The sequence below is a fragment of the Macaca nemestrina genome, chromosome 12 (genome assembly GCF_043159975.1).
Source record: "Macaca nemestrina isolate mMacNem1 chromosome 12, mMacNem.hap1, whole genome shotgun sequence".
Taxonomy (NCBI): domain Eukaryota; kingdom Metazoa; phylum Chordata; class Mammalia; order Primates; family Cercopithecidae; genus Macaca; species Macaca nemestrina.
Genome location: NC_092136.1, coordinates 33350389 through 33371488, shown reverse-complemented (window position 1 = coordinate 33371488; position 21100 = coordinate 33350389). Strand labels below are relative to the sequence as shown.

General features: G+C 42.5%; 1 long non-coding RNA gene across 1 annotated transcript in view; it reads right to left on the bottom strand.

Annotated features, from left to right (window-relative positions):
* Positions 1–13647: 13647 nt before the first annotated feature.
* LOC112424911 (uncharacterized) overlaps positions 13648–21100 on the bottom strand; it is a 46611-nt gene continuing 39158 nt past the window's right edge. Inside the window, exon 4 of the long non-coding RNA XR_003015876.2 lies at positions 13648–14301. This is a non-coding gene — a long non-coding RNA (uncharacterized lncRNA). The remainder of the gene's footprint in view (positions 14302–21100) is intronic.

Here is a 21100-nt window from a genome sequence, read left to right as displayed (position 1 = left end):
ATCACTCCACTGCGTCATCTCTGTCTCTGTCTTCACAAGGCCTTTCCTTTCTCTGTGTCTCTCCTTGGTGTGTCTCTTATAGGACACTTGTCATTTGATTTAGAGCCTACTTGGATTATCCAAGATGATCTCATCTTGAGGTCCTTAATTATATCATCCCTTTTTCCAAGTAGAATCACATTCACAGTTTCCAGGAGTTAGCAGGTGAATATGTCTTTTGCAGGGGTGGGGGCCGCCATTCAAGCTAACCTACTACACCACTTGACATTATATTGTTTGGACATTGCTTGTCTCTCCCAAGCTAGAATATAAACCGTGAGACCAACAGTCTCGTTAGTTCTGATTTACTGCTGCTTCCCAGGACGTAGAATAGTAGAGTCTAGCAGCAGTAAATGCTCAGGAATTATTTGCTGAATGAGTGAGAGGCTGATGGCTTTAATCAAAGGGAATATCCCGCAGAGGAAAATAATTCTGTAAAAAATATTAAAATAGCTAACAATTGCTAAATGGGAATTTGAGAGATTTGCCCAAGATTCCACGATGATTAAATGGCAAGGTAAGACATCAACTCCAGGCGTTCCTGGCTCCGAAGTTCTCTTCCATTTAGCTTTAAGTTGTGCTGCTCCAAATCTCAGAATTTCATGTTTTATCTTTCTTTGCTCACCCACAGCATATGATAATGTGGTAAGGAAATGAGAAGAACTCCGCTTTACTATAAATAAGCTGATGGCTTTTTTTTTTTTAAGTAATGAGAAGCTGTTTTTTAAAAAATGAGAAAATAATATTGTGTAACCTAATTATAAGCACAACAACTTAAAAGGTGATGACATTATTTTTCACCTCCAAAAAGGAATATAGTTGATTTATTATTATATGTAGTAAGACATTAAATATATTTGGAGCATTAACTTTTTCCTTTCAAGTCAGTGCACATTGGAAGACTAACCCTGAAAGATACTAGAGCTTCTGGGGCTGAATTTAACACTATTTAAAGAAAGAAAACCTTAGCTAGGGGACATAACTGTTAACATGGTGATTTGTAAAACCTTAGATTTCTAATAAGGTCTGACTGTTTCAAGGAAAACATATTTTGTTTCTAGGTAACATTTCAAGTCTGATTATGAGCAAATGCTACAAAATTGATCTGTAATGGGAAATACTGTAATGTCACAAAGCATTATTTAATGCTTAATGTGACTGAAAGCATTAATTGCTAGGAGCCATAGTCTGTCCAAGCAAAACATGAACACACATTTTACACCCCTCGTCTCTTACTGTAGGTTTTCGAATGAATTCAAGTGTCACAAAAATGTAGTTAGAAAATCTGCAATACCTGAAGGTTTTCTTCACCTGCTTGGAATATGGTAGTTGTTCCCTTGTTAACAAACACGTGAGTTGTATCTTTTCAGAAGTGCCCAGCAAACAGTTGCTGTGTGGCTGCTTGTTAGCAGCTCAGCTAAAATGTCTCCTGGAATGAGGTAGTGAGTGGCTGACGGGATTTTTTTTTTTCCTTCTAGATTTATTTTGTTGCTTTCGTAATAAAATCTCAGGTTTCTCTAAGAACATGCAATTGAGATTTGACTGTCTCTGAAGTACTGAAATGAGTTTATAGCAATAGAATTCCCACTAAAAACCAATGAGTGCTATAATGTTCACCACTTTGGCTCACACTGAAGTATTAAGTCTCAGCACTGGCTGGAAAGCTTGTGTCATCAGTAAACTCGTGAGATTTACATGAACTTGGGGCTATTTCCAAAGAAGCCATCCCCATCCTCAATTCTGGTCAGTCCCAGGGTCTGCGGCTGGGGACACAAACCCTCGGTGTAATGCGTCCCACCACCCCATGTGCTTTTAGTACCTCTATAATTTTTCTCACGTAAAATAGAAAATAGAGTCTAATTCTCCCACAGAAGTCTGTCAAAGAAAATAGCTGTAAGGACTGGCTCCCTTCTACCTCAAAGGTGTCTGTGCAGTGAGCACTTACACATTTCATTGCTCCTAGGATAAACACTGATAGCTCTGTACCAGGTACTATGCCAAGCACATACATACATTTCTTTCTCATGTAACCCTCATGGCAGCCCTTGAGATTGGTACCTGTAGGAAAGAGGAGAAGCCAGGTTATATTGCAGTAACAGACAACCCTAACATCTCAGTGGTTTAAAGCAACAGAGGTATAGTCTTTGCTTTTGCAAAGCCAGCTGTGGCCTGGCCAGTTGTCTGTGGCGTGGGAGCTCAGCAAGGCATCTCCACAAGCACCCATATCCACTGAAGACCCCACACAGGCAATCCAATGCTGCCACCTAAAAGTGGCCCCTATCACTCATGCTCACTGACATTGGTCAGTCAAAGCAAGTCATGTGGCCACATCTAACTTCAAGGGAACAGGAGAATGTGATCCTACTGCTGAAAGGACTGGTGAGCAGCATCTGTGGTTACCACAGTGGATTTCCCATCTTACAAATCAGGGAACTAGAAAGGGAAGTAATGCCCAAAGCCACACAACTCACAAATGAGATGACTGTGTAATTGATTGTCCAGACAAGGACACCTTTGCCAATGAAAGGGAGGAGTTTTAATCAATATCTCCCTGAATCCTGGACAACCTGCCCTACCCACTTTGGGACTAGTAAAGACCCATTCCACTCCTCCTCTCGCTATGTTCCTCCCTAAGGGTTGAGAAGTCCATGGGCCAAAGGATTTTGCCCTTTCAGAGCCAGTGCCTCCTGCTTCCAGACCATGCTCCAAGTCTCCATATGACTCCAGAACTCTCTGCCCAAATGACCCCAAGTCTCTTCCAAAGCCTGGGTCAGCCTCTTCCCCAGGTATATCTTCCAAAGGGCAAGCAATGTGGCAGGTATACCCACCTCTAGTCCCAAACGATGGCCAATGGGCAAATGTTGGGAGGTGGACTTGATGTAAACCTGCAGGCTGGGGTGTTCACACACACTGCTATGGTTTGAATCTATGAATCACCCCAAAATTCATATGCTGAAACCTAAGACCCAAGACGATGATACTGTAAACAAAAAAGTATTCATCAGATCTCAATCAATTTACAAGTTTATTTTGCCAAGGTTAAGGACGTGCCTGGGAGGAAAAAACAAAACAAAACACAGAATCACAGAAACAGCTTGTGGTCTGTGCCTTTCTCTAAGGATGATTTCAAGGTCTTCAATATTTAAAGGGAAAAATAGGCTGCAGGGGAAAGAGAGAGAGAGGATATGGAAATCCACAGGTTGCAAGGAAAAAAGAGCAGGTAGGGGAATAGTGAATTATGTCTTCCTCTCCTGCTCAGTAAATCGGTATTTTACATACAGTAAGGGGAATATAGAGTAGCTACCTGTGGAAATATTTAACCTTTATCGGTAGGCATCTGCTCAGGAGCAAAAGGAAAGGCAGCCTCTTGCATGACTCAGCTTTCAGCTTAACTTTTCCTTGTGGCAGAACAAATTGGGATCCCAAGTTTTTATTTTCCTCTCAGTATTAAGAGGTGGGGCTTTTAGGAGGTGATTAGTTCATGAGGGCAGGGCCCTCATAAATAGGATTAGTGCCTCTATAAAAGGGCTCAAGAGAACTAACTAGGCCTCCTTTTTGCCCTTCTGCCATGTGGGGACCCAGCAACAAGGCACCATCTTGGAAGCAGACAGCAGCCTTCACCAGATACCAAACCTATCAGGGCTCTGATCTTGGACTTCCTAGCCTACAGAACTGTGAGAAATAAATTTCTATTCTTTATAAATGACCCAGTCTAAGGTATTTTGTTACAGCAACAAAAACAGACTAACACACACACCTACATGGAGCCCATTGGTAGGAAGAACAATAATTGAGTGACCTCCATTTTTTTATTCCCATAATGGGGCCCACAAGTATTAGGGGTGGCCTGCCATGATGCTGGGGCAACCAGGACTGTCTTGGGTAAACAGAGACATGTGGTTCCCCTACTTAGAAATGGCAGATAAGGCTAGGCGCGGTAGCTCAAGCCTGTAATCCCAACACTTTGGGAGGCTAAGGTGGGCGGATCATGAGGTCAGGAGTTCAAGACCAGCCTGACCAACATGGTGAAACCCCATCTCTATTAAAGATACAAAAAATTAGCCAGGGGTGATGGCACACATCACCAGCTACTCAGGAGGCTGAGGCAGGAGAATCACTTGAACCCAGGAGGTGGAGGTTGCAGTGAGCCGAGATCACGGCACTGCACTCCAGCCCAAGCGGGCGATAGTGCGAGACTCTGTCTCAAAAATAAAATAAAATAAAATAAAATAAAATAAAATAAAATAAAATAAAATAAAATAAATGGCAGATAAAGGATACAACTACAGGTCTCTCTAATATAGACCCTAGTCTGTTAATCACTCCACTATACTGCCTCTGATTCAGGAGCCTCTTAGTGGAACCAACAGGGCTATCACCACAATTTTGAAAACTGGTGGGAGAGCATGGTGTCATTTGAAAATTCAGGACTACTGTGATGAGATGTAGAGTTGGTAGCATGGAAAGACAGGTCCAAAGTCCTGGTTGAATTTGAGTTCTAACTCTGCCACTCAGGAGTGCTGTGATCTCGGCAGGTTACCCTCCTCTTCAAGAGCCTGTTCGGTTGTACAGTGGGGATCATCATCATAATATCTAGCTTCTAGAGTAGCTGTGCAGATAAGGTGAGATAATGTATGCGCAAGGAGCTTGAGGACTGGGGAGTGACACACACATAAAAGGATTGCTCCCTGTTGACCCTCCTGAGCAGGTCAAGTGCCAGAGTTCAGGTAATCAATGCCTGCAAACACCAGGGTGCTGTTTAATCATCTTTTCATGCTTTAGAATTACTCATGTGAAGCATTTTTAAAACCTCAAAATCCATCTATCACTAGGTTGAACTGAATGGCCTCAATGACAAAGGAATAGCACTTGGCAATTGTTTTTATCATGGTGAGGGTATTCCAAAGATATTTATACGTGGCAGGGGTTTGGAACTCAATTCCACAGCAGATGGAGAGTCTCCATACATGCAAAAAGCATTCAAGAATCCAGATGGAAATGGTCACTGGAGATTACGTTTTCCAAATCAGGAAACTGAGGCCCAGAGAGATTAAACCCGTGGTTTTCCCTGTGGCACTGAGGTGGAGACAGACCTTGGACTGGAACCAGACTCAGTTGTCTTTTTTAAAATCTCAACTTTCTCATCTGGAAAATGGTGATAATAACACCTGCTGTATAGAACAGTCATGATGATCGATTGAAGCAATGACTGTAAAGCATTTTGTGTCTTTGGCATTGAGAAAATGGCAGCCATTTTTATTGTGATATTTTTATTATGATAAATACATAAGGACCATATTTTAGTAGGGTCCTTATGTATTTCAGCATCAAAGATTTACTTTATTCATAGGTTCTTCTAGACTGCAATCTATGGCATGAGTGACCAACTGAGGTCATGGATTTAACAGAAAAGTGTCAAAGGTTTATTGGTTTGTTGTTTTAAACATATAAAGAAAGCTGGCTTTACTGCACCAAAGTTTACATCTTCTGTAAAAGGGAGGTCTGAAGAGTACCTACCTCATAAGGTGGCTGCAAGGGCTCAGAGAAGAAAGCCCTTAGCCCCGAGCCCTGATGCAAGAAGGCACTTGATCAGTGGAGCTAGATGACTCTGTTATAAAAAGTATTAATGAATTGACATTTTAAGGGCAAAATTATATGCAAAAAAAGCAACAGAAATTGTCTAGAGAATAATCTGAAGTTTATTTTACGACACGCACAATTCCATGTACAGTATGTATGATTCACACGGACGCGGGCCTCATCAGCGGCAGGAGGCCCCTCCGGAAGTCTTCTGGAAGGCTTGTTGGCTTGCCGGTGGCTGGATTCACAAAGACTTGAACCAGGCCAGAGCATCAAACTGTGCCAACATAGGGTGGCCAAAGAAAAAGCCATCACCAAGGTCACGGTGATTTACAGAGGGCAGTTCTGCAGTGGGCTTAGGTGGAAATAGAGCAAGGAGGTAATGCACACTGGAGTGACTCGCTTTTTCCACAGTCAAGGTAGCCACTGGAATCTGAGGAAACCCGATAGGTGTGTGGTAGGTACACCGATTGGCCACCATGAACCCCAGCGTGGAGGATGACTGCAAGCTGGTTTTCAGGCCACAGTACCTGGAAGATTAAATCACAATGCTTATTCTGGGTCACCATGATGCTGTCTCCCAACCCAAAGGCAGCCTGTTTCAGTGGCAAAGGGCTCTGCCTCCAAGGGCCTTGGTTCAAATCCCAGCTCTGCCACTTAAGCAAATTACCTTTGGCAAATTACTTAACTTCCCTGTACCTCTGTTTCTTTTTATTTTCCTTTTTAATATACAGTGCTCTTCATGTTCAGAGAAATCTCTAGTAATGAACTATAGAATGATCCCTTAAAATAGACTCTATCTCAGTCTCTACAACAATCTAACATCATAACCTACCTCATAGGCTGACTGTGAGAATTAAACGATGAACGTACACCATTTAATATATTAACTGTTCCTAGACAGGGTAAGTTCTTCTTAAACATTGGCTATTATTAATTTATGCCATTCCTTTTAATAGCAAAAACCACAATGACTTTTGCACCAACCTAATACTTATGTCCATCTTTGTTCTCTTGCTTCTCATGATGAAAAGTCAGGTGCTTTTATGCTAAATGAGAAGGAAAACTCATTTATTAGTGATAATAAGTTATTGTGTCTCTTATTTCTGCTGCTAGATATTAATCTCAAAGAACAGGGGCTGTGTCTTGTTCACTTTTTAAGTTTGTCTAATAGGAACAAGGTGACACTTGAGATAAAATTTGGAGGCTGAACAGAATCGGAAATAAAAAGCATCAAGCTGGGTTACAGCCCCCTCTCCTCTGTACCAAAGAGGCCCACAGATGATTTAAACATTTTAAACACAGTCTTACTGTCTTCTTCTCTTGACAAAAATTAACATTGACTCTGAGAGTTCATTGTGAAGGAAGAATTACGGGTTGTATAAAATTTGACTACAAAGTTATTCATTGATGCATTGTTTGTGGAAGGGAAAGAGAAACAAGCTACAAGTCTCCGCTCAGGGAGGGCACCCACCAAGAGTGTCACATAGCCAGCCCCCGTCAGGGTACACCACAGTCATCCACAGTGCTGTGAGATACGTCCACTGACTAACATGGAAAGATGTTCAATGGAAAAGATCAGGTTAGAGAACAGCATGTACTACCCCACATGATCTCACTCATTATACAAGAACGTGTTGGTTTATGTACATATTGCCTAGAAAAAACGTTGAAAAGCTAGACGGCAAAATGTTTTCAGTAGTTATCTAGCAGTGGAATTGTGGATAATTTTTTTCTCCTTTTTGCTTACTTGAATCTTCCCAAATGAACATAATGTGCCTTTGAAATAAGAGAACATGTTATTTTTTCAATGGCTGAGTGTAAATTTATTTATCATTTCTTTTTAAAGAAGCACTAGAGGGATGAGCAGTGGGATAAATGAGGCTCCTTCTTCCTTCTGCCAAGGTCCTGCCCCCACTTCCCTGCCTTAGAAGGCTTCCTCATGAGCACTGCGAGAGTGCTGCTATAACAAAATACCATAGCCCAGGGGATGCTTATCAACAACAGAAGTTTATTTCCCGCAGTTCTGGAGACCGGGAAGTCCAAGATCAAGGCGCCAGCAGGTGGGTGTCTGGGGTGTGCCTGCCTCCTGGTTCATAGATGGCTGTCTTTTCACTGAATGCTCACATGGCAGAAGAAGGTGAGAGAGCTTTCTGGGGTCTCTTATAAAGGTGCTATTAGGTTGGTGCAAAAGTAATTGTGGTTTTTGCCATTACTTTTAATTCACACGGAAGCTGGGCTCATCAGCTCATCATACATTACTTTTAATGGCAAAGACTGCAATTACTTTTGCACCAACCTAATAATTCTACTTATAAAAGCTCTGTCCTCAGAACCTAATCACCTCCCAAAGGACTCACCTTTGAAGATGAGGTTTCAACTACGAATGGGGAGTGTGGACAAACATTTAGTCTATAGCAGAGGGAAAGGAGAAACGTGAAAAGAAAAGCCTTGCTTAATTTTCAGCGTGACTCTAAGATCCAGTGAAAATCAAAATCACTTGCTTTTATTTCCCTTACCTTTCTTTTCTATTCTCTGCCACTGTTTTCCTCTTGGACAGTAAAAAAAAATCATGCTTCTTCCCACTAGGAGAGCAATATTTCATGAGCACCCTGTTTTCTGTGTGAGCCCAATTATATTTTTAAATAATTGAATTGCATTTAAACAGTGCAGTCTACTAAACACCTGGTATGTGTCAGGGCAGTGCTAGGTGCTTTACATTTTATACTCAGCTTTCAAAACAACCCTGCAAAGCAGGTCTCAGTTTCCCCATTCTACAGGGAAGAAAATAAAGCAAAGAGGTGGAATAAGTTTCCCAAAGGCATGCATGCAGTAAGTGGTGGACTTGGACCCAAATTTGGGCTCTCTTGATGCAAAGTTCTCATTTTCTCCCCCATTCTGGATCTCTAGATGGCGAAAACAAAATCTACATTTCAGTCTAGTTGGATGAACTGCATTTTCTTTAAGTGGTTCTGGGACTTTGAAACAGTGTCATCGCATTTAGGCAACATGCCCCGTGTTTGCAAGTTCATGCCCTGATTTGGTTGGCAGTAACAATAGGCTCCTGAGTGAGAATGTTCCCCCCTGATTCTTTTCTTTTAGGTTTCAATTTTTATTAAAGTTTATGTATATGTGCCTGCTTTTAAAAAGTCAAATAGTTGTTCAAGTCTTCTTACAAAAAAAAAAAAACAAAACACCACTTTTCTGGCTAGTTGTACGTTTGGTTATAGTCTAGGTCAGTAAGTTCTTAGAAGGAGTGAATTCATTCAAAAATCTCTATTGCACACCTGCCCTTAGTTAAACGCTGAGGATACATCTTTGGGCAAGGGAAAATGCCTTTCCTCGGGAGTTCTCAATAAAGGGTGTGGGTAGCATCAGCTCCCATTTTCTCCTCTGGCAAGAAGTAGATGCTAGCTGTGTTACTTTCTGCTTGCAGAGGAAAGAAAAGTTGGGCTGCCCCCTTCCACTCTTTCCTTCTTCTTTTTCTCCTCTCCTTTTCTTCCTTTTCTCCACAAACATTTATTGTGCACCTACTACATTCCAAGCTTGTGGTGGGCATGGAAGAGACAGCAGTGAACAAGCTAGGTGGTAAAGGTCTCTGCCCACGTGTAGCCTTCGTCTAGAGAGGAAGCATTATGCGATTATGGATGGATGTGATTATGATGCGTTGTGATGAATGCAATGCTGGGTAAAGCACAGGGATTCTGCAGGATCTAGCAGGGGCCTGACTTGGCGTAGGAAGTCCAGGCAGACCTTCTGAGAAGGGACAGCTAAGCTGAGACAGGACGAGCATGTAGGAGCTATCCCAGTGAATAGTAGGGGGAACAGTCTTCCTGGAAGAGAAATGCATGCAATGGCTTGGAGGCCAGAAAGAGTATGGCACATCCCAGAGATAACAGAAGTCCCAGATGGCTGGAACACACACTGCCAGGGGAGGCTGGGGAGGAGGCGGGAGCCAGGCTGGGAAGGATCTGTTAAAGAATTTGGATTTTTATCCTGGGGCAATGGGAAGTCAATAAATGGGTCGTATGCGTGGGAGAGCAAGATCCAGTTTAGTAAAATGGTCTGTTTAGTAAACTAAATGATTAATTTTAGTAAAAAGATCTGTGGTTTCAAATTGAAGAGTGGGTTACAATAGAAACAGCAATATCTGCAGGGACAGCAGTTAGGCCTCTACCACAGTCCTGCCAAAGACAATGGTGGCTTGGACTAGGTGTTGACAGAGGAGATGGAAAAAACTGGATGGATTCAGGAGAGATTTTACAGAAGGTCTGGGGATACACTGGAATGAAGGAGAGGAAGGAGCCCAGGATGACTTCCGGTCTCAGGCATCTTGCTGATGATTTCATTGGCGGAAGGGAGGCTTGGGGTGAAGATGAGGGGGGAAAGTGACAGGTTGAACTGAACTTTCGGCTTTGCACATTGGCTTGCACCTATAACTCTAGCACTTTGGGCAGATGGCTTGAGCCCAGGAGTTCGAGACCAGCCTGGACAACATGACAAGATCTGTCTCTACAAAAAACAACAACAACAAAAAGAAACAGAAATTAGCCAGGTAGTCCCAGTTACTTGGGAGGCTGAGGTAGGAGAATCAATTGAGCCTGGGAGGTCAAGGAGGCAGTGAGCTGTGATTGTGCCACTGTACTCCAGCCTAGGTGAGACAGAGAGACCCTGTCTCAAAAAAAAAAAAAAATGAAGTGACATTTTGAAGAGGTTGAGCTGGGTGCCTGTGAGATTCTAAGAAGAGGTGAGCATCGGGAATAATAATGTCACTAACTCACATTTATTTAGCCCTGTACTACATGTACTACAGGCCAGGCCTTCCTTTAAGCACACAAACTGGATGATCTCACCAGGAGGTAACTGAATAGATGGGCCTGAAGCTCAGAAGAGAGTTTTGGGCTGGAGACAGGAGTTGAGAGACTAAATTAGGTCTAAACTCAGGGTCCGGAAAGGCAATGTAAAGAGTTGAAGCTGGCTGGGTGTGACCCAGTTGTGGTGGGCCTGTGGTGCACTGGCCAGCAAATACCAGTCTGACACCAGACAAATTCAGACTTTAAAAAAATACTGGGCAGAGTGAATAAAACTCAGCATGGCCTGCCTTGGTTTGCCTTGTGGGCCTCCAGTTCGTGACATCTGGGACAGACGGCCATCAAACCATGAGGGAGAGAGACACTGCCCAGGAGAGAAGATAGGAGGGGATGATGAACTTGAGCCCAGAGTTTCAACCTTCCACACAGAAAATTGGCTCTGAATATAAGTTCCCAATGGGTTTCCTGGGATGTAACAAGTGACTGATAAAGTGTCTGATTCTGATGCTGCCTAATTGTCATAGGAGGTGAATTCCTATCTTCATGCTTTCTTATCCCTGATTTAGTATATGCTAGAATAAGGGAATGTTAGATGTGAAAGACAGATGCCTTGGGGATCATCTGGGACAGGGGCTTTCTACACTGATGTGGGTCAGAATCTCCTAGGGAAACAAACCTACAGATCCCAGCATCATCCTGCCAGGCCTTCCGAATCAACCTACACAGAAGGGTCCAGGCATCTTTATTTTTACCAGCTCCCCAGGTGATTCTGATGTACACACCTGAGCATAAGACATTCTTGTCTAGCGCTACCCCTCAGATAGGGAAACAGCTTAGAGAGATGAAATCAGTTGCTCACAGTCACGCTGCCAGAAAGGGGCAAGATTGGGGCCCACCACAGTGATTCACATCTATAATCCCAGCACTTTGGTAGGCCATGGTGGGAGAATAGCTTGAGCCCAGGAGTCTGAGACCAGCCTGGGCAACAGGGCGAGACCCCATCTCCACAAAAAAATTTAAAAATTAGCCTAGCATGTGCCTGTAGTCCCAACTACTCAGGAGGCCAAGGCAGGAGGATCACTTGAGCCCAGGAGTTGAAGGTTGCTGTAAGCTATGATCACCCCACTGTGCTCTAGCCAGGGTGACTAAGCAAGACTCTGTTGAGGGAAGGAGGGAAGGAAGGGAGGGAGGGAGGGAGGGAGGGAAGGAGGGAGGGAGGAAGGGAGGGAGGGAAGGAAGGAGAGAAAAAACAAAAAAGAAAGAGAAAGAGAGAAAGACAAGTGAAGTCTATGCTCTGGACTTCCCTCCAGCCCCTTCAGCTGGGTTCATTAACCTCCCCACCCCGAGAATCAGCCCCAGCCCAAACTTGAGGAACAATGAATCTCCGAGGCAACGATGGCTCAGAATCAGACCAGCAGTGCCCATGATCCCAGCCTGACTTTGTATCTAGCTCCAACAATGGGGCTTGGTCTTATCTTCTCCCCTTTCCCCAAGTTCCTGCCTCTTTCCTTGCATCCATAACTAGGTTCTGCCTGGACCCCTGTGCTGAAGCCCTGCTTTGGTGTCTTCTGAAGCCCTGGGTCCTTCTGGAGCAGAAGGCATGCACCTGAGGGACCCAGTGCTCCTGGGTCTGTGTGAGGACACAGTCTTGCCTCCTCCTGAGGTCGGGAGAGAAAGCGCCTGTCAGGTTGTAGGAGGCCAGTGGGCAGATGGCACAGGTATGCCTTTCAGAGGGGTGAGCCTATTTTTGTCACTCACTGTAAATAGCATAGAATGGGCCGCGGCTTGTTGTCAGTTACCTGGAATATCAGGGCAGGATTCTGGCAGGAAGTCCACTCCCACACTTCCCTCACATCAGAATAAACACAGGCTTGGCAGCATGAACCTGAGACTCTGCTGAGTCCTCAAGAAGCATCGCACGGGCAGCTGAAGGGCAATTCAGGCCTTGGGACCCCACACAAAGAAGCCTCTGACTGTGTGGTGGTAGAAGATTATGTGGTTACAAGGAGAAATACCCACATTAAGGAATAGAGGCTGGGTGTGGTGGCTCATGCCTGTAATCCCAGCGCTTTGAGAGGCTGAGGTGGGAGGCTCACTTGAGCCCAGGAGTTCAAGGCTGCAGTGAGTCGTGACTGTGTCACTGCACTCAAGCCTGGATGACACAGTGAGACACTGTCTCTAAAAAAAGTTCTTTAAAGACAAAAAATTAAAAGAAATAGAATATACCTTAAATGGAAACATGTATAACGTTAAAAGATTAAGATGAAACTAGCACTTAAGAATGTACTCTGTGTGTCTTTATGAAAATAGTTTATCTTCAATCAAGCTTATTTTAATATTGTCATTACAGAATTATTCAGGTATATAGGGCCCAGGAAGACTAATAGAAATAAATGACATATCAGCCATTTATATTACTGTTATCATGCAGTACAGAATACTGGCTAAAAGCTTAAGGTCATTAGATCTGAATTTGATTCATGGCCCTGCTGCTGTGTGATCTCAACAAGTCACTCAATGTCCCAGAGCCTCAGTTTTTCTTTCTTTCTTTCTTTCTTTCTTTTTTTTTTTTTTTTTTTTTTGAGATGGAGTTTTGCTCTTTTGCCCAGGCTGGAGTAGAGTGGCATGATCTCGGCTCACTCTAACCTCCACCCCTTGGCTTCAAGTGATTCTTCTGCCTGAGCCTCCCAAGTAGCTGGGATTACAGACACCCACCACCATGCCTGGCTAATCTTTGTATTTTTAGTAGAGACAAGGTTTCACTACATTGGCCTGGCTGGTCTCAAACTCCTGACCTCAGGTGATCAACCTGCCTCAGCCTCCCAAAGTGCTAGGATTACAGGCTTGAGCCACCGTGCTCAGCCAGTTTTTCTCATCTTTAAAAATGGAAATAATAACACAGTCTTGATCAGATTTTGTGGCAATTAAATAAGACAATGCATATTTTTTATGTCCTGGCTAATTTCTGGACCCTAAAGATTTTTGTGGTAGTTGTTGTTTGCTTTTTTTTCAAAATTTGCGAATGATTTTGGTCTCTATGGGTGGAGACTTACATTTACCTTTGGGCCAGACTTTTCCCTTATTTAAGAAGACTGCTTGCATCAGGACCCTGGTAACCAGCTAGGGTGTAGATAGTGGTGATTGTCAATGAAGGCCACTGTGTTGTTCCTTCAGGTGGTGTCTAGTGTCACGGACATCAAAACCAGGGAGCGGGCAAGAGGGAAAGAGCCAGAGAGATGGGGGTGGCAACTGTTACACTTTAGAAACCTCCAGGAAAAGCTGAGGGATGCTTCAAAGGGGAGAGGGGACCCGTTCAGCCATTGAGCCAGAGGAATATTAAGACAATGAAATTTGCATAGTAAACATTATAGAACGTAACTAATTTTTACTGCATTGTCATAGCAGGAATTTGCTCAAGAGGTACAACAGAAGACTTGCTTGGTCTCTTGGTGGCAATGATTCAAGCATAATCAATTTGTGGAGCTAAGATCTCCTCAACTCCTCAACAGAAACTGGTAAATCAATCTAGACTTCGGCTTAAGTTTTACCAATTTAACTGATGTAGTTTGGACGTTTGTCCCCTCCAAATACCATGCTGAAATGGAACCCTGACAGTTGGAGATTGGGCTTAGTGGGAAGTGTCTGGGTCATGAGGCAGATCCCTCATGAATTTCCCACAGTAATGAATGAGTTCTCAGTCTATTAGTTCACATGAAAGCTGGTTGTTTAAGGAGCCTGGCACCTCTTGCTCTCTCTTCTTGCTTCCTCTCTTGCCATGTGATGCCTGCTTCCTCTTCACCTTCCACCATGAATGAAAGTTTCCTGAGATCCTCAACAGAAGGAGATGCTGGCACCATGCTTCTTGTACAGCCTGCAAAACCATGAGCCAAATAAACCTCTTTTATTTAAAAAATTACCCAGTCTCAGGTATTACTTTAGAGCAATGCAAAATGGACTAATACATTAACATTATCCTTGGGTTTGGTGCTGGTGATACCAACATGATAAAAGGTTCTCTTCTCTTGACCCTACACTAATCAAAGAAAGACGATATTGAATACTTCATCACAAATTAAATGTGAGTGTTCTGCAGGAAGTTTATATACATTTGGCTCTCCGTATCTGCCAGTTCTGCTACTTCAGATTCAACCCACTTCAAATAGAAAATATCCAGGAAAAAAAAAATAGAAGAAAAAAATTAAAATAATACAAATTTTAAAAAACAGTATAATTATTTACACAGCATTTACATTATATTAGGTACGATAAGTAACCTAGGGATGATTTAAAATATACACGAGGATCTGCATAGGTTATATGCAAATACTATGGCATTTTATATCCGGCACTTGAGCGTCCTTGGATTTTGGTATCTGCAGGGCATCCTGGAAACAACCCCCTGCTGAAAGTAAGGGACAACTGTATATGGTTGTATGAAATGCAATAACAAAAGAGCCTAAGCTAGACAGAGGCAGGTGGGAGCAAAGAGCTTCTGAGAAACCAAAACCAGTGAGGCCCTGTGGCTGGACCACAGGACTGGAAGGGAGCAAGGTAGCAGATGAGGCAGGAGTAGGTGGCTGGGCCACATCACATAGGAACTGGATTTTATCCCAAGAGAATGGGAAGCTATTCTGTTGTGGGGAGGGAGTGGCATGACCATCTTTTTATTTCAAGATCAGCACTCTAGGAAATGAATTAGTGAAGTCAAGTGTAGGGGCAGAGACACCAGTTAGGAGACTATTGAGATATTAAGAACTGGGCTGAGTGGCCACAGTGGAAATGAAAGTTGTGGCTTCCAGAGATATTCAGGGAAGGGCTTAAAGGACAGATACTTGGACCTTTCCTGGGCTCACTGGTTTCCAGCGCTCACCAAGGTCAGTATTTGGTAGCAATGGCACCTCCAGCAAAACCAGGTGCCTCCACCAACTCCTTCCAGGCTTTGAGGTTATTGATGAAACTTAGGGTTCTTCACTATAAAGAAACACCACACTCCCTAAGTAGATTTCTGCCTCAGTTGCCTATTATTCTGCATGGCTATACCTGTGAACTTGTCCCATTTTCTATTTGAGTATAATTTAAGTCTAGGTTTCTCAAGTACTTCCAAACCTAGAGGAGATGATCCCATAGATAAATAAATTTATTTGAAACATATAAACTGTTTTGCTTCCAAAAATATTGGAGGCCATTAAGACAAAAACAGGAAGGGATGTTTTCTGACAATCTCATAGTTTGAAGAGCCATGACCTGGAGAATGCTGTGTTTTTCCTTTGTTTAGCTTTATGCTGCTTTTTAGTATATTTGGCTTTATTTTAAAGGACAAATGATATAGGTAATAAGAAAAATTTCTCAGAACTCAACTCTAGCAAGATGTGAGGCTGAGCAAATATCAAAATAAGCCTTTACCCCATGCTATGTTTATCTTGCCACTTGGCAATATGCTGATATTAAAAATATTTCCAAACCAAGTTACCTAGCTCTAAATCTGAGAAGCTAATATAACGAGTTGGCAAGAGTTCACATTAGGAAAAGGGCTAGACCCACTTGGCTGCAGATCACTGCTACTTCACATTTCAGTGTGCATGCATTGGGCTCCCAAAGTGAGGAAAATAAAAATAATGAAAATCATCTACTGTCAGAAAGAACAATTTCTTTGCCACAGTGTTCTCACAGGAAGTTCATTCTGGTAAATCAGTGTCAAAATGACAAGAAAATCCAACATGTCTCAAGAGGCACAATATATAACAAGCAAAGAATTCTAAATCTGTGTTCAGAAATTGAACGTTAAAGGAGCTAATGAAAAATTCAAGACAAAAAAATGATGGATATGAAACAAATTCATTAAAACATTTTGAGTAAAAATAAGAAGACCATGACATTATGCTCAATTAACAGGAAAATACAGTCTTAAAGGGTAAATGTGGTAGATAATGATCTGCTTTTTCAGACATCAAGAAGTGGAATCAACGATTAAAGATGGCTCTGAAAGAGAGACTAGATTAGATAAAAATTGAATCTACATACTAATGATATCATAACTGTTGTGCTTTTTGCCTTTGCTAGAGTTGCCCTCTCAGCAACAGATTTCTAAGAAAGCATCTCTGAAAAATGATTACTGGATATTTCAAGCCTCAAAATTAAGCAGGTTAGGGATACAGTAATCATTCCTGGGCACCTGTTGTGAATCCGTGAGAACAGAAGCTCAGAAGAGTGTGGTGATGCTTCCCACACCCACAGAACTCAGTGAAGTCCCCAAAGTCCAGCATCTTGCAATTAGTTATGGACAAGTCCAAGAGAATGTGCACAGCAGCAATGTAAAACTGTCTTTCAAATCACCAGTGTCAGAAAATACTTAAAATCCCTGGAGAACAATTTAGAATACCAAATATGCTAGAAATAACTCTCTGAAGAAGGCAAAATTGGAGGAGACAGAGGATAGAGCATGAAGAGTTTTTCTTTCTTGAAATCACCACAGTGTGATTTGGGAAGTTGAAAGAACTTGGATCTCTGCCCCAGAAAGAGGTTACTAAATAAGTCAAGTACCCCAGCTAAGAGGATCCCAACATCAGTCCAAGCATTTGGGTGGCTTTAAAGCTTGTTTGTCATTTGTTTCTTCATGTTTTTTAAATGATTAACTTTTATTACATAATTAATGCATGCACACTGTAGAAAAGTAGAAAGTATAGGTAAAAAGAAGAAAATTTAAGTCACCCTTTCCATAAGTCAGAAATAACCAGAATTAACATTTTGGTGTACCTCTTTCCAGACTTTTTTAGGACAGGAGATTTTTGTTTTGTTCTAATGAAACCGAGATCATACTGAAACTTGCTTTCTTCAGTCAATTACATATCATGAATTCATTTCCATACCAGTAAACATATTTCTTACCATGACTGCCGAATATGCCCTTGTATGGGCAGAGCGTCATTTATTTAATGAATCCAAAGGCAATTTTAAAAATAATTTTATTTTTATTTATGTGTTTTTTGTATTTTGTTGAGACAAGGTCTCACTCTGTCACCCAGGCTGGAGTGTGGTGGTGTGATCATGTCTCACTGAAGCCTCAACCTTCTGGGCTCAGGTGATCCTCCCACCTCAGCCTCCTGAGTAGCTGGGACCATAGGCACACACCATCATATCTGGCTAATTCTTGTATTTTTTGTAGAGATGGTTTTTTTCCATGTTGTCCAGGCTGGTCTCAAACTCCTGGCTTAAGCAATCCATCCACCTTGGCCTCCCAAAGTTCTGGGATTACAGGTGTGAGCCACCATGCCTGGCCGGATTCTGTTTTAAAATACTTTCAAACTGACAGAAAGGCTTACAAGAACAGTACAGTGGACTCCTGGGTATCTTTTACACAGAATCATCCATTTTTAACATTTTGTCACATGTGCTTTATTATTAACTTTGATTATTTTTGAACTATTTGAGAGTAGGTTGTGCATGTCATGCCACTTTCTCCTAAATATTTCAGTGTGTATTTCAAAGAGCAAGGGGAGTTCCATAACCATACCACTAAATGATTTCTAAGCCATTTCTGCACCAAACTGCTATAATTCTTAATAATAATAGTCATTCCTTTCCTGGTCTCATGTTTAGATCTTCAAACAACTCTTGGTTCTACTCTGAGCAGGACTCTATGTTGGATGTAAAGAATTAAAAATGAATAAAACAATAGTCCTCCTCTTGAGCCACTTACATTCTATTGTGAGAGACACAAGTATGCACTTATAATGCAGTGTGGTAAAGGCAACGTGGTGCTGTGGGCATGAAGGAAGGCCCATAGAACATTGGGAACATAGAGAAGTAGCAAATCTCATAGTTAGAGTCAAGATTGATAGAGGTGAACAATAGCACGAGTGTGTGCTTGTGCGTACATGTGTGTGTGTGTGTGTGTGCGCATGCGGGCATGCTCAGGGATTGTGGAAGGAGTGTGTTTTGGCAGGTAAAATGCCATGCTGAGAGCAGTGAGAGATGAGGCTGGAGGTGAGGCAGAGCTAGAGCATGAATGGCCTGGACACAAGATCTAGAGCTTGGACTTGACCCTGCAGGTGATACAGGGTAAGCTGAAGAGAACATGACCAATAAAGTTTGATGGATCACCCTGGGGTCATCAGAGAGGTTAGGTCTGAAGACAACAAGACCCTGGAAGCAGCAAATAAGTTAGTAGGATTTTGCAACAGTCTGGGTGAGAGAAGAGTCTGCTCTGAACCAGGACAGTGGGAGTAGAAGCAGTGAGGAGACAAAAGATCCAAGACATCTCTAAGAGGTGCCTGAGTGTGGGGGTGATGGGAAGGGAGGAGTTAACTCCCAAGTTTCCAACTCTTCAGAGAAAAAAAATCATATATGATATTACTTATCTCAAATTGATCTTTGTAACGACTCTGTCAGATAAATAGAGCCAATAGCTATAATCCCTATTTTACAGATTTTTAAATTGAGATTCAGAAAGTCAAAGTGACTTGTCAAAGTTCGCACAATTAGTCAATGGCACAACAGAGATAGCAAGTTCATCCTAGTATGAGTACTAATGGATGATACAAAACTATTCAAAATGCCACAACTAGAGAACCACACTTAAAAAATGAAATCAGATCCGTACCTCACATCGTATGTAAAATTAACTCAAAATGGATCATACATCAACATTTAAGAGCTAAAACTTTAAAAATGTATCGAAGAAAATATAGGAGAAATTCTTAGTTGCTTTGGATTTAGCAAACATTCTTAAATAGGACACACAATAGTAAAAGCAATAAAGGGAAAAATCAACACATTAGACTCCACCAAAATTAACAGCCTTTTCTCTTTGCTATAGTCTGAATGAATATCTATGTCCCCCCAAATTTATATGTTACCAATTACCACCTTGGTAATTGGGATTAGAAGGTGGGCCTTTGGGAAGTCATTAGGTCATGAGGGTGGAGCTCTCATGAGTGGGGATTAGTGCCCTTATGAAAAAGGCCCTCCTCACATAATTCTTTGGATGAAAAAGAAAAAAAGGGCCCAGGGAGCTGCCTTGCCCCTTTTGCCCTCTGAGGATGCAGCAAGAAGATGCCATCTATGAAGCACAGAGAGAGCCCTCACCAGATACCAAATCTCCTGGCACCTTGATTTTGGCCTCCAGAACTGTGAAAAATAAATGTCTCTTGTTTATAAATTACCCAATCTAAGGCATTTTGTTATGGCATCCCAAACAGACAAAGACACTCTTCAAAACCCACTATTGCAAAAATGAAAAGACAAGCAACACACTGGGAGAAAATAGTAGCCAAACATATCTGAGAAAACACTAGGATCTAGAATATATAAAGTACACTCACAACTCAATAATAAGACATACAGTAGAATTTTAAAATGTGCAAAAGACTTGAATAGGTATTTTATCAAAGAATACATATGGATGGCAATAAGGATATAAAAGTGTGTTCAATGTCATTAGTCAATAAGGATATGCAAATTAAAACCACAATGAGATATCCATTGTACATCCACTAGAACATCTAAAATTAAGAAGGTAGACAAGATGGCTGACTAAATACAGCCAGGAAGAGCTTCTCCTGCTGAGAGAGATCAGATTATCAAGCAGACAAGCATACTCTGAACAGATTTTCTGAGAGGAAGCACTGAGAGCAGATGAAGAGATGATGAAGACAATGGGGCTGAAGTGGGAGGAAGCTGAGAACTCTGCACAGGGTTGCTGAGTGCTGGGGCTTGTTCCTGGCACTAAATGGCTCCTAAGGAAACAGTAAGTGAAATAATTGCAGGACAGCCCACTCTCACCACACACCTGCAGAGTCCTAGCTGCAGTAGATCCCACATCATCACGGACATTTAAGTTGGCATGGGGGTTGCCTGCAGTGTTGGCAGAAATAGGTCCTGAGTCTCTTCGGAGTCCAGGGAGTTTGGCATGGGGACAGAGGCAAAGGAACACAGCCAGAGGTGCCCATCCCCCAAGGCTCTCCTTATTCCTTTAAGTGCCTCTGACCTTTGTTATTTGTTGGACCTGAAGACAGCAAGGCCATCTTTCCCACAGGACTGGGGCGAGTCTGACCTGTGCACTTCCCATCCACCAGCACCTCCCAGGGTCCCTGCCTGACCACTGCCATGGGAGCAGGCACACAGCACAGCCTCCACTGCTCTGCCAGAGCACTTTCACTGGCTCCCCCAACTGCCCTGCTAGAACACTTTCACCAGCAGCCACTGCCATCCCAATGGGGCACTTTTGCCACTACTCCCAATGGAGCACTTTTGCTAGCAGCTTGGAAGCACCTTGTCTCCCCCAACCCCCCAAACTCAGCCAGTGCTCAATTTCGAGAAACGAGAAGACAAAGCTGTGGGCCTGGTCCCAGCCCTGCTGGGTTAGAGCACATAGCCCAGGAGTGCCAAGCTGAGCCTTGGTCCTCTGAAAGCATCCAGAAATGGAGCCAATCAACTATACCCAACTTATTCCACAGTCAAACCTTCCAGGTAAATAACATAAAAACAAAAAGCCCTCTCCAAAGGACAGCAACTTCAAAGGATAAAGGAACACCAGCTCTCACAGATGAGAAAGAACCAGCACAAGGACTCTGGCAACTTTAAAAGCCAGAGTGTCTTCTTACCTTCAAATGACCACACTAGTTTCCCAGCAATGATTTTTTTAACAGATTGAAATGGCTGAAATGACAAAC